The sequence below is a fragment of the Protopterus annectens genome, chromosome 2.part0 (assembly GCF_019279795.1).
Source record: "Protopterus annectens isolate FY-2018-M chromosome 2.part0, PAN1.0, whole genome shotgun sequence".
Lineage (NCBI taxonomy): Eukaryota > Metazoa > Chordata > Ceratodontiformes > Protopteridae > Protopterus > Protopterus annectens.
In genome coordinates, this window is record NC_056728.1 from 1,701,182,152 (window position 1) to 1,701,195,056 (window position 12,905).

The window sequence follows — 12,905 nt, forward strand, 5'->3', positions numbered from 1 at the left end:
GGGAGCGGGGCATTTTGTGTAGGTAGGAGAAGCTCAAGTTTGCAATCTTGAACTGTATGAAGGCAGCCAGTTGGTTCCCAGTGTCAGAATAGAGTCCCTCAGGTTACTGGAATGAGTTGGATGACATCAGATCTAATGTTATTAGAAAACTCAAATGAGGAAAAGGGGTACCATGGAGTACGGGCTAATGGATGAAGAGGAATACCTTGTAAGGAGGAAGTTCCTGCCACAGCCATCTGTAGCCTAGATGGATTGTATTCAGGACCGATTTGTCTGAAAATCTGTTGCACAAGACAGAAATGGAGATTCATTTTGGAAGGATTAAGGGAGTTGCCGGGGGGGTGGGGGTGGCAAGAACCCTCATACAGTCATTCTGACTTACGTGACAGTTATTTGTTGTGGGGGCAGTCCTGCTTTCTTTTTGGAACCTTCTTGCCATAGCTTTTTAAACATCTGCTAAACAGCATTCCTCTGAGACTGTTTTCTATCCAAGGGAAAATTCAAAATTTCAGGTTCTGAGAATGCAACCAGGCTAACCTCCTTAAAAGGTACCACGGGCAGCAGCCCTAGAAGTTCTATCTACAAAATCATGAATGCATTTTAAACAATAAGTAGTGGCTTGAGAAACAGAAGAAAACTAAACAACACGGTGCGGATTTTTTCCTCACAAAAGCAAACTGATGCCAAAACATTCTTCATACTGTCACAATTAGTCACGATAAATTCTACCTTTGAGCCCGACAGTGCAGAATTCTAAAAATTAAAGTTGTAGAAGCAGGCATCTTTTCCACAAACTTATCAAAAGCTTTAACATCCTCATCAGAAGAAGGATTAGAACTAACAAACTGTTTAGCTGCAGCTGGATTTATAAAATCCATAGTTGCTGGTTCATGTCTGGGATTGGTGTATAAAAACCTGAAAGACTGAGGAACTATAAATCTATTTGCTTTCTTAGGGGCTACAGGCTGACTGTCATGGAAACGAAAAATCCTCCAAGGCTGACAGACTTGGAGGGACAGGTGAAGGTTCTGGAAATTACAGTTGTAACAAAACATAATATTATCATACAGACTGAGAAACCTCAGTATTCTCCCACTGAAATGAGTGGTTCATCCTGTAAAAAGTCTTAGAGAAAGAGAATCCCTCACAGGGAAAAACAGATATCACACTCTCCTCAAAATCTGAATAAAAAAATCTGAGGAGGAAACCTGCAGCTGTCTCTTCACAAGCCCATAAAGGTACCACTTCAGGGAAAGAGGTACCACTTCAGGGAAAGAGGAATCTCTTTATCTTTTACCAAAAAAAAAGCTCACAAGAAGGGTAAAGAGCCTGCACCAGACCCTGAGCAAAGTCCAATAAATTACTCCTCTCCAGAGTAACTGACACAGGAGAAGATAAATGCTTAGTTTTTGTGGCTGTTTTAGACAGGAAATTGTGAAACAACAGTACTGCCAGGAACAAATTCCCCAGGGATGGGCACAACACTCTGGCTAAATAGGGAACATTCCTTGGACTTTTTCCCATCACTGTCAAGAGTGACTCTCTCCTGCCCACTGAGAGCACCACAACAGCTACAGAGAATGCAGCTAACCCCTGGTCTATAATAGCTGTATGGACTATACCAGTGGGATGGGGAAGAGAAAGATGAATGGTCTGAGGAACCAACTTTGTCCGCAGCCAAGACAAATTACCAGCCTCATGTGGTGGCAAAGGCTGCTTAATGCTCTTTTTTTGTTTTTTGGTGTCTGGAAGAAGGTCTGAGAGGTCAGTACTCAACCTGAAATAAGGTAGATAAGGAAAGCTGGTGGTGGAATGAAGAAGTCTAACAGGTTATCAAAAGAAATGAGTGCAGGAAAAAGTGGGAGATAGACAAGATGGACGAGGCTAAGAAGAAATACTGGTTGACTAACAAAGAGGCAAAGACAGCAGTTGCAACAGCAAAGAACAAGACATCACAAGTACTCTACCAGCTTCTGGAAAGTGACTCTGCAGATGACACAAAAACTTTATCTGGTTGCAAGACAAAGAAAGAAAGATAAAGAATATTGTCATCAGACACCCTTCATGAAAGGTTCTTAAGGGATGCCAGCAAAAGGGAGTACTTTCAGCACCTTCTAAATGAAGAAAATGCCACATAAGATATACTGCCCCATGCACAGCCCAAAACAAAAGAATGAGAAGAGAATCCCACCCTGGAAAAAGTAAAAGCACCCCAAAGGAAAATGAAATCAGAGAAAGCAGCAAGTTCAGATGAGGTCATGGCAGATACGAACAAGATGTTGAGTGAGTTAGGGGAGAAATGGCTCCAGAGGCTACTCAAAGATCTATGGAGAGAAAGGTGCATCCTAGATGACTGAAGAATAAGCATTCTAGTACCAGTGCAGAAGAGCAAAAGGGAAATCACAACTGTGGGTAATATGGAGGCATCAAACTCCTCTCACACTGCATGAAAATTCAGGAGAAGGTGACTGATACATGAATATGAGGAGTAGCAGAAAGAACAGGATATGAGAGGTTAAGATTCATATCAAGATGCAGCACAACTGAAAAGACATTAGAGATGAGTAGAGAGCCCAACTGGACATTTCTAAACTTGAAGAAATCATGTGACAAGGTCCCAAGAAAGTTAATTTGGACAGTCCTTCAATGGTCTGAACTCCCAGAAAAATTGATAGAATTAGTGCAAGTGATATACAATGACCCAATGGCACAAGTACAAAAAGTGTTCGGACTCACAGTGGAGTTCCCATGGTTCCACTCTGTATCCACTTCAGTTCACATTGGAGGTACTGCCATTCTTCTCCTGTACTTGCTATATTTGCCAGTAGGTCAGAGGGGACAGATTAACAATGCAGATGATGTGGTATCACAGGCAGACTCAGAACAAGATGTTCAACAAATGACAGGGGAATGGAGTGCAAAACTATAAGCACTGAGATACAAGGGAAAATAGTGGAACACGTTAACAGCTTCATGTATCTGGAAGTGGTAGTTGAGGAGAAGGTAAATCTGAATGAGGAAGTTAAATCTAGAATCAGAGGGTCTGCAACCAACTGGCAAAGAATGTCAGGGGTAGTGTAAGGCAAAAAAATGACAAGGAAGCTCAAAAGTAAGGTGTACAAAACAGCTGAGTGACCAGTACTGCTATATGGTACAGAAACCTGGGCAGTGAAGGCAAAGCAGTTGAGGAAGCTAGAGGTGATGAAGATGAAGTGCATGTGGGGGGTGGGTAAGATGCATACTATGGGACAGACAAAGAATTAGGGACATCACAGCAAAAGACCAAGTAGCTCCAATTGCAGAGAAAATCAAAGAGAACAGATTACAGTGGTTCAAATGCACATGCAGGACAGCAGTAGACAATCTGGTGAGGAAGGTATGGGACAGGCAGGAAGAAGGCATGAGGAAGCAAGCACATTCAGCAAAAAGTTGGATGGGATGTGTGAGAAAAGACCTGCAACAGTCAGATATGACAGTTGAAGAAGGTAGGAGTGTGACAGTGAATTGAGAAATATTTCAACAGCTGACAAGGCACCCCTACCCCGTGCAGTAAATGGGAAAAAGGGGGTTACTGATGATGATGATAATTCTCACTTCAAGAAGAGGGTAGCTAGCTGCAATGATTGACTAAGGTTTCAGGCATAAAGTAGGATTTTGCTGTTAAAGACATACCCTTCATGTAAAACCACATACAACTCTAAAATTTAAAGCCTGCAATTCAGCAATCCTACTGGATGAAGCCATGCAAGTAAGAAGAGTTTTCCATGGCACTGACTTTAGGTCAGCTGAAGTTAACTTTTAAATAAAAAAAAATGAAATCCAAGCTGGATCAACTTTGTGGCACAAAGACATAAAATGCTGACTGTGACCTATACAACCCAGGGATGACTAGTGACTCAAATGGGAGTAAGCAATCCATACCAGCTCATCCATCCTGGAGACAAAGAAGTACACAGCATGCAGTATGTAGGCCAGGAGATTGCACTTGGCTCTACTAATCTGAGTATGCATAGTAACTTCATGTACATCTGCAGAAGTGCTACACTGCGGAAGGTATATCAGGCATTTATATCTGTGAGTAACCACTTCAGGCACCACTAGTGGGATTAATCTTAAAAGCAGAAAATACTCTAAAGTGTTTCATGAATGAGGGTCTCATTCCACTGATGGGAAAATATGGCCTTCACTGTAGCAGGGGCAAGATTCTTCAGGAATGGGGATAATGGGATAAAAAAAAAAGTCATGAACTCACCATAGTGTTCCATCTGTGCTGTCCATTTCCATTCTTCCTCAACAGCTGGGTTCAGATCCGATCCTCAGATCGGACTTGGCCATTATTATAGCTTGTGGCCACCAAAAAGCTCTCAAGCTCCTTCCTTACCCATAATGCACCAACCCCTAACATACCTCAGATCTTGTTTGCTGACTGACAAAGTAAGAAATATTAATATAATATTTTTTACTGTGGGAGGTATAACTGGAGCTCAATCTATGGAATGGTGCCATCCTTATAAGTTCTAGTTCTTCCAGAAATCAGTTATGAAAAAGATTGGGGGTTGGTGGGAGGAAAGTTGAGAAAGAATGAAAGTGGACAGCACAGATGGAACGTGTTATTGTGAGTACATAACTTCTGTATCTGATGTTGTCAATTTTCATTCATTCCTCAACAGTTGGAACAAAGTCCCCAGCTACCTAAAATCCTGGGTGGACTCTAAGGAAGGATATTCCTGAGCACAGCTGAGCCAAAGGCTGCTCTTTCCCTCAAGACCACATCCTGTTTGTAATGAGTAATAAAAGTATAAGGACTAGCTCAAGTTGCAACCACACAAATGTTGTTCATAGAAGCCCTAGACAGAAACACTGAAGAAGTAGCCATGGACCTAGCTGAATGGGCTCTTAAAGGTTTTGGTAAAGACAGACTCAACTTGTTGCAGACAGATAATATACAGTCTGTCAGACATCTGGCTAAAGTTACTCTTGCAACTGATTTACCCAATTTAGAATCTGCAAAGTAGTCAAATTAATTGATCAGTCTTTCTAATTTCTTTTGTTCTAGGTAAGTACAAACATAATTGTCTGTGAACATCCAATAAGTGCAACATATATTCACCTTTAGAAATATAAATCACCTTTGTTTGTAAATTTAGGAAAGAAAACTGGCAGATTAATGTACTGGTTGATATTAGATTCTGACACCAGCTTAGGAAGGAGAGGATTCGTTCGTAAAGTCACTCTATCCCTGTGAAAAATCAAGTAGGGAGGTTTAGAAGATAATGCTTGAAGTTCTGAAATCCTTCTTGCTGAGGTGATGGCCACCAGAAAAACGGATTTCCAAGTAAGAAACTTCATTTCCCATTTAGCTGCTGGTTCAAAGGGGAATGAATCAAGGCCTGTCATACTAAATTTAAGCCCCAATGAAAAGTTGGATCTTTATAAGGAGGTCTCAAAAGAAGAGAACCTCTCAAGAAAGCCTTAACAAAGCTTAGATGAGGCCAGAGTGGAGTTCTCAAATCCAATGTGAAAATTAGAGATGGCTGCTAACTTAACTCAAATTGTTGAGGAGCTAGAGCCTTCATTGAAGATTGTGGCTAAACATTCCAGGACACTTTGTACAGGGGCTGAAAAGGGGTCAATATGTTTCTGAAACACCCACAAAACAAGCCTCTTCCATTTAATTCTATAAGGTTTTCTTGTACAAGCTTTATGGGAAGATGAAATTATATCACGGACACAGGATGAGAGCATAGGTTGTATGGCTATTAAGAAAGTGGAGAAATCATGCTGTCAGCTTTAGGTTTGACATATCTGGGTGAATCATGCCTGTTGGTTGAGACAGGAGGCCTGGAATCGGATCAAGAATCCAAGAAGGATAAAGTAGGTGAGTTCAAAGAAAGGGGAACCAAATCTGTTGAGGCCAGTACAGTGCAATAAGGATGACTTTGCTCTTCAACTGGAAGGCTTTCAGAAGAAATGTGGGGATCAAGGGAGTTGGGGATACACATAGAGGAGACTGGGGGCCAATCAAGTAGCAGAGCGTCCCTCAGTGATTTCCACAGTGGGGGGAATTAGGACAAAGAAGCGCTGCACTTGTTTAAGGGAGATGCAAAGAAATCACAACAAGGCTGTCCCCACTGGCAAAAAAAATCATTTCTGCCACCTTCATGTTGAAAGATCACTCATAAGGTAGTACAATGGACCTGCTCAATTTGTCTCCCATCACGGTGGACTTCCAGGAATGCACATTGCTACCAGAAAATGTCTGGATGAGATCGCCCATTGCCACACTCTGAGGGCTTCTCGACACAAGGGGTAAGACTTGTTCCTCCTTGTATGCTGATGTACTAAAACAATGACATATTGTCTGTCTGAATAGCAACAGTCCCAAAAGGGAGAGAGTCTTGGAAGGCCTGCAACACCTCATTGGAGGGCCAAGTGCCTTGGAATGTTCTCCCCAAGATGTGCTCCTCCACCCAGTCTGGGATGCATCCAATGTCACTATGGCCTTGCACTGAGGGAGAATGAAAGGATGGCCTTGTAAAACCTGATTTGATCTACTCCGCCACCAAAGGTATCTTTTGCATGCATGAGAGATTCTTAATTGGGCTGACATGCGTTGATAAAGAACAGACTAATGTGTTGCTAACATCCACTGAAGAATTCTCATTTAAAATCTTGTAAGAGGAACTAGGACTATAGCCGCCTACACTGATCCCAGGGCTTGCAGAATAAATCAGGCTGGAATTGTGGTAGTGTGAATTATTTTTCAGAACTGTAATCTGATTGTTGGTACTTCTGAGAGATTAACAGAAGCTGTCACTGAAACCCTATTAAAATTTGCCCCTATGAATTCCAATGTTTGAAAAAGATCTGAGATTTCTTGTAATTTATGGTTATCCTCAGATGGGAGCAAGTCTGGAGTATCTGATCTCATGCTCTTATTATTAGATGCCTGGTTGGGCTGGTAATGAGCCAGTCGTCCAGTATGGAAATACTCTGAATCTCTATACAGTCTGAAGTGAGCTGCTACCGCTGTCATGCATTTGGTGAACACCTTGGAGGCTGCGGTGAGGCCAAACGGCAGTGCTCTGAACTGGCAATGAATGGCTCCCAACTGGAAGCGCAGATACCTTCTGGATTGTCTGTTCATTTTTATGAGGTGGCATGCATCCTGAAGGTTTACTGAGCACATCCAGTTGTCCTAGCTCCAAAAGGGCAGAATGGACCGAACCTTGACCATCTAAAACTTTGTGTGTCAAACTGATTTGTTCAAGCTGCTGAGATCCAAAATCAGTCTCCAGTCTTTTGTTTTCTTTCTCACTAAAAAGAATTGCGAGTAAGTTCCGGATTCTATCTGGTCTGGTGGGACCTCTTGGATGACTCTTTCTTCTAGGGGTGTTTGTATTTCTAGCGCTGCCTCTTTCCTCTGCGTGGATGAGCATCGGTACATTTGCATACAGAAGAAGGAAAAGAGAAAAGGGAATTATAAAACCTATGGAAATAATCCTCTGCACCTACGTATGTTTTGTGATGTCTATCCAGAGTATCTGGTGCAGGGACAATCGGTCCTCCTTTCAGGAGCACTGGTAAGGTCAATCCAAGAAGGAATCTCTAGACCCTTGGTTCTGCGGGCCTCCTCTGCCATGTGGGTGGTGTCTTCCATTTGAGTTCCCCCCCTCTGCCCTGGGGAACTATCTATACATGGATCCTGGAAAGGACGCTGGGACTTTCTGAACCACATCTTTTGACCACCTCATTGATTTCTCAAGAAGGTTCTTTGAGTGGTCACAAAATGTAAGCCAACTGAAGACAGGGTCTTTCCATCTTTTTCACACCTGGAGAGTGTGTCCTGCACTTTCTGGCCAAACAATAAGCTGCAGTCAAAGGGTGCACTGACGAATAAGGACTCGAAGGTCTCTGCAAAATCACACAAATGCATCGAGGCATGCCTCCTGATGGAAATGCCTGAACTCATCGTCCTTGAGGCACCTTCAGCTGTATGAGAGATAAGCCTCATGGAAGAGATAAGCCTCATGGAAGAATTAGAATTGGATTGTAGGGTTGCCAACTATGAGGTCACAGAAGCTTGAGTCTCAGCAGTAGTGTCCCAGGAATGGATTTTGACACTTCCTTTATCAAGTCCCTGTGTAATCTTGTAAAGTGTGCCAAGTAGTTCAGTGAAAGCAGGGCAAAGGTCGCTGAAGCATACAGATACTTCACACAACTGTCCAAAGCCCTAGACTCCCTGGTAGGGGAACAGAAAGAGGAATGCTACTCTGCGAGTTCCTTCTTGGTGGCCACTGTCACAACCATATCATCTGCTGGCACACCCTTGGTCTGAAACTCCCTTTCCACAGGTGGTGCCAGAATCCGATCTGGTCTTTTGGGAATTGACTCAACTGTGTCTGGTTCCTTCCATGCCTGCCTAGAGAACAAGTCAGTGAGCTCATCAGCAGGCAGAGTTACCTAGGAGGAAGCCAGGCCAGACCCAAAGGACACTAGGAATACTGATTCCTCCGGGGAAGGATTATCAGCAGACCAACCACCTCTCTGCTTAAGTAAGAATCTTAAGGATGTCTCCAAATGAGACGTCTTTAGGTGGTGACCTTGGGGACCCTTCCCCTTCATCAAAATCAGTTCCTTCGGTGACTCCTGGGGGAAGTCCAAATACCTCCTCTTGCACTACATCTTCCTAGGGATCTCTTCACTGGGATTCTCCAGAGAAGTACTGGAAGAGACAGAAATACCCTGCTGGGTAACCTGGAGACGTTGGGCTGGCTGTCACTGTGCCGTAGAATGATAAGGCTCAAGCAGCAGAGACAAATGGGATCCAGAGGGAAGATCCGAGGAGGTAGGAACAGTCTGTCTTGCAGAAAGCAGAGAACACTCTCTCCACCACCTCAAAGACAGAACGCTCTGGATAGAAGTAAGCCAACAGAGCTGAGAAGACATGCTTCTGCTCCATCAGCCTCCCTGGCCTGAAGGCAGTTCACAAGAGGTGGAGGTCGGAGACAAGCTGTCCATTGCCAAGGCTCTGAGGGGAAGAGATGACTCTGAAAACTTCAGAGTCGACTCTATAACACCTCGGATCTGACAGGGATGTTCTGGCACCAAAACCATCAGAGCTGGTGCACTGAGAGACAGTCTCAGAGCCAAAGATGCTGACATATTTGGAACCAATCTGGATGGTCCTGTGAGACTCAAATCCAAGGGCTCTAAAAAGATAGGTCAGATCGGAGGAAGATCCAATATTGGTGGTGCAGTACAAACTAGGGCTTCCTGACCCAAAGGGAAAGGACCCAGGCGAACTTCGATCTGAATCTGCGCTGAGAGAAAGTTCCTCATCATTCTGTCCACATCAGCCTCAGTCAGACTTCTGGAAGAATAAGAGGAAGCTAGCGATAGGGACCTAGAGTGCCGGCAGGATTCAAGAAATGGTGAAGGCACTCTGGAGGGCATCAGGTCTATTGAAAGTGAATACCTGGTTCTGGATAAAGGCTTTGGATGCGAACAGCTAGGATCCAAAGAGGCCTTTGTCAGCTTTGACGGCAGCTGAGCAGGAGCAGTGTTTGGATTCATCTTATGCTTCTTCCATGGTGGCTCTGTGGTAGGTTCTGACGAGGGAGTCAAGGATCTCAAAGGCCTTGAAGGCTTAGTTGAAGGCTCCTTTGACTTAGATTTGGGGGGTTAAGCCACAGCAATAATTTTAAGATCAACTTATTTACCCTTTCCGCTACAGCTTGCGGGTTAAAGGCCTTACAAATTTAACAGTCTACCTGAAGGTTGTCTGGGCTTAAACAATATACGCACAAGGCATGTGCACTGGACAGGAGCAACTTGTGCCTTCATGTTTAGCACTTCTTAAAGCCAGAAGGAACTTTTTCAGACATTTTTACTCTAAAACAGGAAAAAAGGAAAAGAACCATCAACTTAACAACCCGCACTAACCTAAGGTCCGTCCTACTTCTTTCACACACACTACTATACTATATACAATACACAAATACAATATACACATACAGTTAACTAACCCGCACCTAACCCTAAAAGGTCCCTCTCTCTCGCACAGTGAAATGAAAAAATGAAGAATAATGGCCACATCTTGCCTAAATCAGGTAAGATTTTTGATTTGGATATCAGCTATTTCGCTTCATTCGATATTTCAGGTTCAATGTTGTCATTGTTTTCACATTCGGCGTTGTACCACTTCAGAATTTTGATATGAGGAATGAAAACTGACAAAAAACAAAAAATTTAAAAATGGTAAAAAAAAAATCTGAAATCATTTGCCTAAATCAGAAATCTTACCTACTGAAGGGTCAGGATCCATATAAGCAGATAACTGAGAGGAAAAGATGAACAGGCAAAACCTAAACTGAACAGAAAATCAAGGTAATGTAACAACTGAGAAGTAAAACTGTACATCAGTATGGCGATACACAAAAGGGTCACCATAGAGGGTGTCTGATGTATAGTCGGACTTACAGCAGGTTGTGTAACCTCTGTGGGTGCATCTGAATCAGACAGGGTAGACAAACTCAAGCCTAAGCCTTTTGAGATTTTTCTTAGGAGTGGAAGGTACATCAGGTGTGGATAAATCTGCCATCTTATATTAGGCCAAACCTTCAGTCACTGGACCTCTAAAGAATATGTTCTATGAAGACAAATGGGAACACAATGTTTAGGGCAAAAAGGGCTGGCAAATGGAATAAGATCTGCAGTTGTGTTCTCTGCCTAAGCAGAAAAGACACTGGGTATGGAGGTCTTTGCAAGGTATCTGCCTACTGCACTCACTCGGTTTACTATCAAAATCAAGAATCACAGTTCTCCGTATATTTACTTAGCCAAAAATAAGTGTCAAAAATAAAAATGTTATTTCATCAAAATGACTTCAATAATGCTGATAATTCACAAATTGATATTACTGACATTACCCATGTTACCTTGACTTCTGGTGATTTTCTACTTACGTTTTGCAGGGGGACTGCACCTCCCCACACCCCCCTGCATATTATATATATACAAACTCCAAGATTGCACTACAGTGAGGAAAACGGTGAATTTCCCAATCTCCACTGTAGTGTGATATCCAATCAGAACGTCAACCTCATATGAGTGAATGCACACGAGCATTCGTTAAGGTGGATTTGAACATTTTCAGATTGGCATTACGGAAACTGGGAACCATGCATTCGGCCATCCCAGTTTTGTGCAACTGCTATTCCACATTTTGATAGTAAACCCACTCAAACTTACCCTTCCTATCTGACACCTAAAAAAAAATCACAGCAGAACAGTTTTAAAAAGGAAGGAAGGTTCCCCAGCGGGTACCTTAAGTGAATCTGAGAAGGCTTATGGTACAATCACACAAAGCTCAAACTGTAGACAGACAGAGGATTTATGCTCATACGTCCACTTATTTACCCCAGTGCTTGCATGCTAAGGTCATTTGATGGATGAATGCCTCTGGGAAGTTTTAGACCATGTTACTCTGGCCAGACATCAGTGGCAAAAACCCATCTGTTTGGAATACTGCAAACATAATTTCAGTCAGGACATCATGGATAAGGTAACCTGAAGAAGGACAATGATGTTACAAAAACTTCTCAACAACAGCCAGATGTCCAATAAGAGAAGCCCACTGTGTGCTTTTTGCAGATGAGCTGCCCTCCAACAGCCACGGAGCAGGATATCTGACTGCTGAAAATACCTGGCCAGAAAAATGTCATCTACCTGCATCTTATTCCAAATCATATATGTAACTTCCTGCAGGAATCAGTCTTATGCAGTACAATGAGTGATGCATAGGGTTCCCTATTATGCAGACTACGCATAGGGTTCCCTATCATGCAGACTATCTCTTTTCACAATGCATACAAAAAAAAAATACTCCAAGTGGTACTGATAAGCTAAAACAATTTAACCCATGGCAAGAAAAGGAAGATTCTGAAACAGCAACAACTTATAGATGAGTTTCATTATTTCCCAAAAGTCTGGATTATCTGAGACAGATTGCTGATCCTCGACACCTTTCTTACCAATATCACAGCATTAATACTAAAGGGAACATTTGCCATATTCCTCCGACTCAGACGAGAAAGAGATTTAGACCAGCACCTAGTGCACAATGAAGACTGTGTCCGCCACCAAGCCAGAAAGATTTAGAAGTGCCTCAGCCTGTATTCTCCAGTTCCTCCTCACTTCCTGTTCCCATTTCACAGGAGAAAATGACCATCACAGGAGTGTCCAACAGAGACTACAACCATGGAACTGCACATTCCACATAGTGCATCTATGTGGCCACAGATGTCATGGCAAGGGAATATATGAAGTTCCTTATCCAGCAAGGCTTCCACCTCAATAAGTAGCACCCTGGTATAAACATTGTTGGTGCAAGAAAAAAGAACAAATGGCAATTTTCAGTACTAAAAGTGGCATGCTCCTACAGTGAACCAAAGGTAACCAAACGAACCTACTATACACAGTCTATAGACACTGATGTGCCAAAAGGCATCCATCATGTCCAGCAATACCATCAAGACACCATTCAGCACCAGAACTATGACATCCTGAAGAGTCAAAATCTATAAAATGGTGTACCAGACCTGCTTTCCAAACTCATGGAGGTCTATAAGTGTCCTCAGAACTTAAGACATGGGAGAAGATGCCAAAGCCTCATTCTAAATGAGGGACAGCCTCTAAAGTCCTTTTGAGGAGCACCATCATGGCTTAGAACAAGAGTTCCACAGAGACTGTTTGGTCTATTAGCAGGGCCTTTTCTTGTCAAGGCCTAAAAGGCTTAAGATGTGATCTTTGATGACAAAAAGAGCCCATCATTTTTTTTTCTTATGGACCCTCAGGCTGGGGCAAACACTAACAGCCCTCCCCAGGACAGCGCTACACTGCAC

At 42.9% G+C, this 12,905-nt stretch overlaps 1 protein-coding gene across 1 annotated transcript in view; it reads right to left on the bottom strand.

The window, feature by feature from the left end:
* Nucleotides 1-12,905, bottom strand: part of HSPA4L (heat shock protein family A (Hsp70) member 4 like) — a 2,148,355-nt gene that overhangs the window by 1,343,761 nt on the left and 791,689 nt on the right. The gene's annotated exons all lie outside the window — the stretch shown is intronic.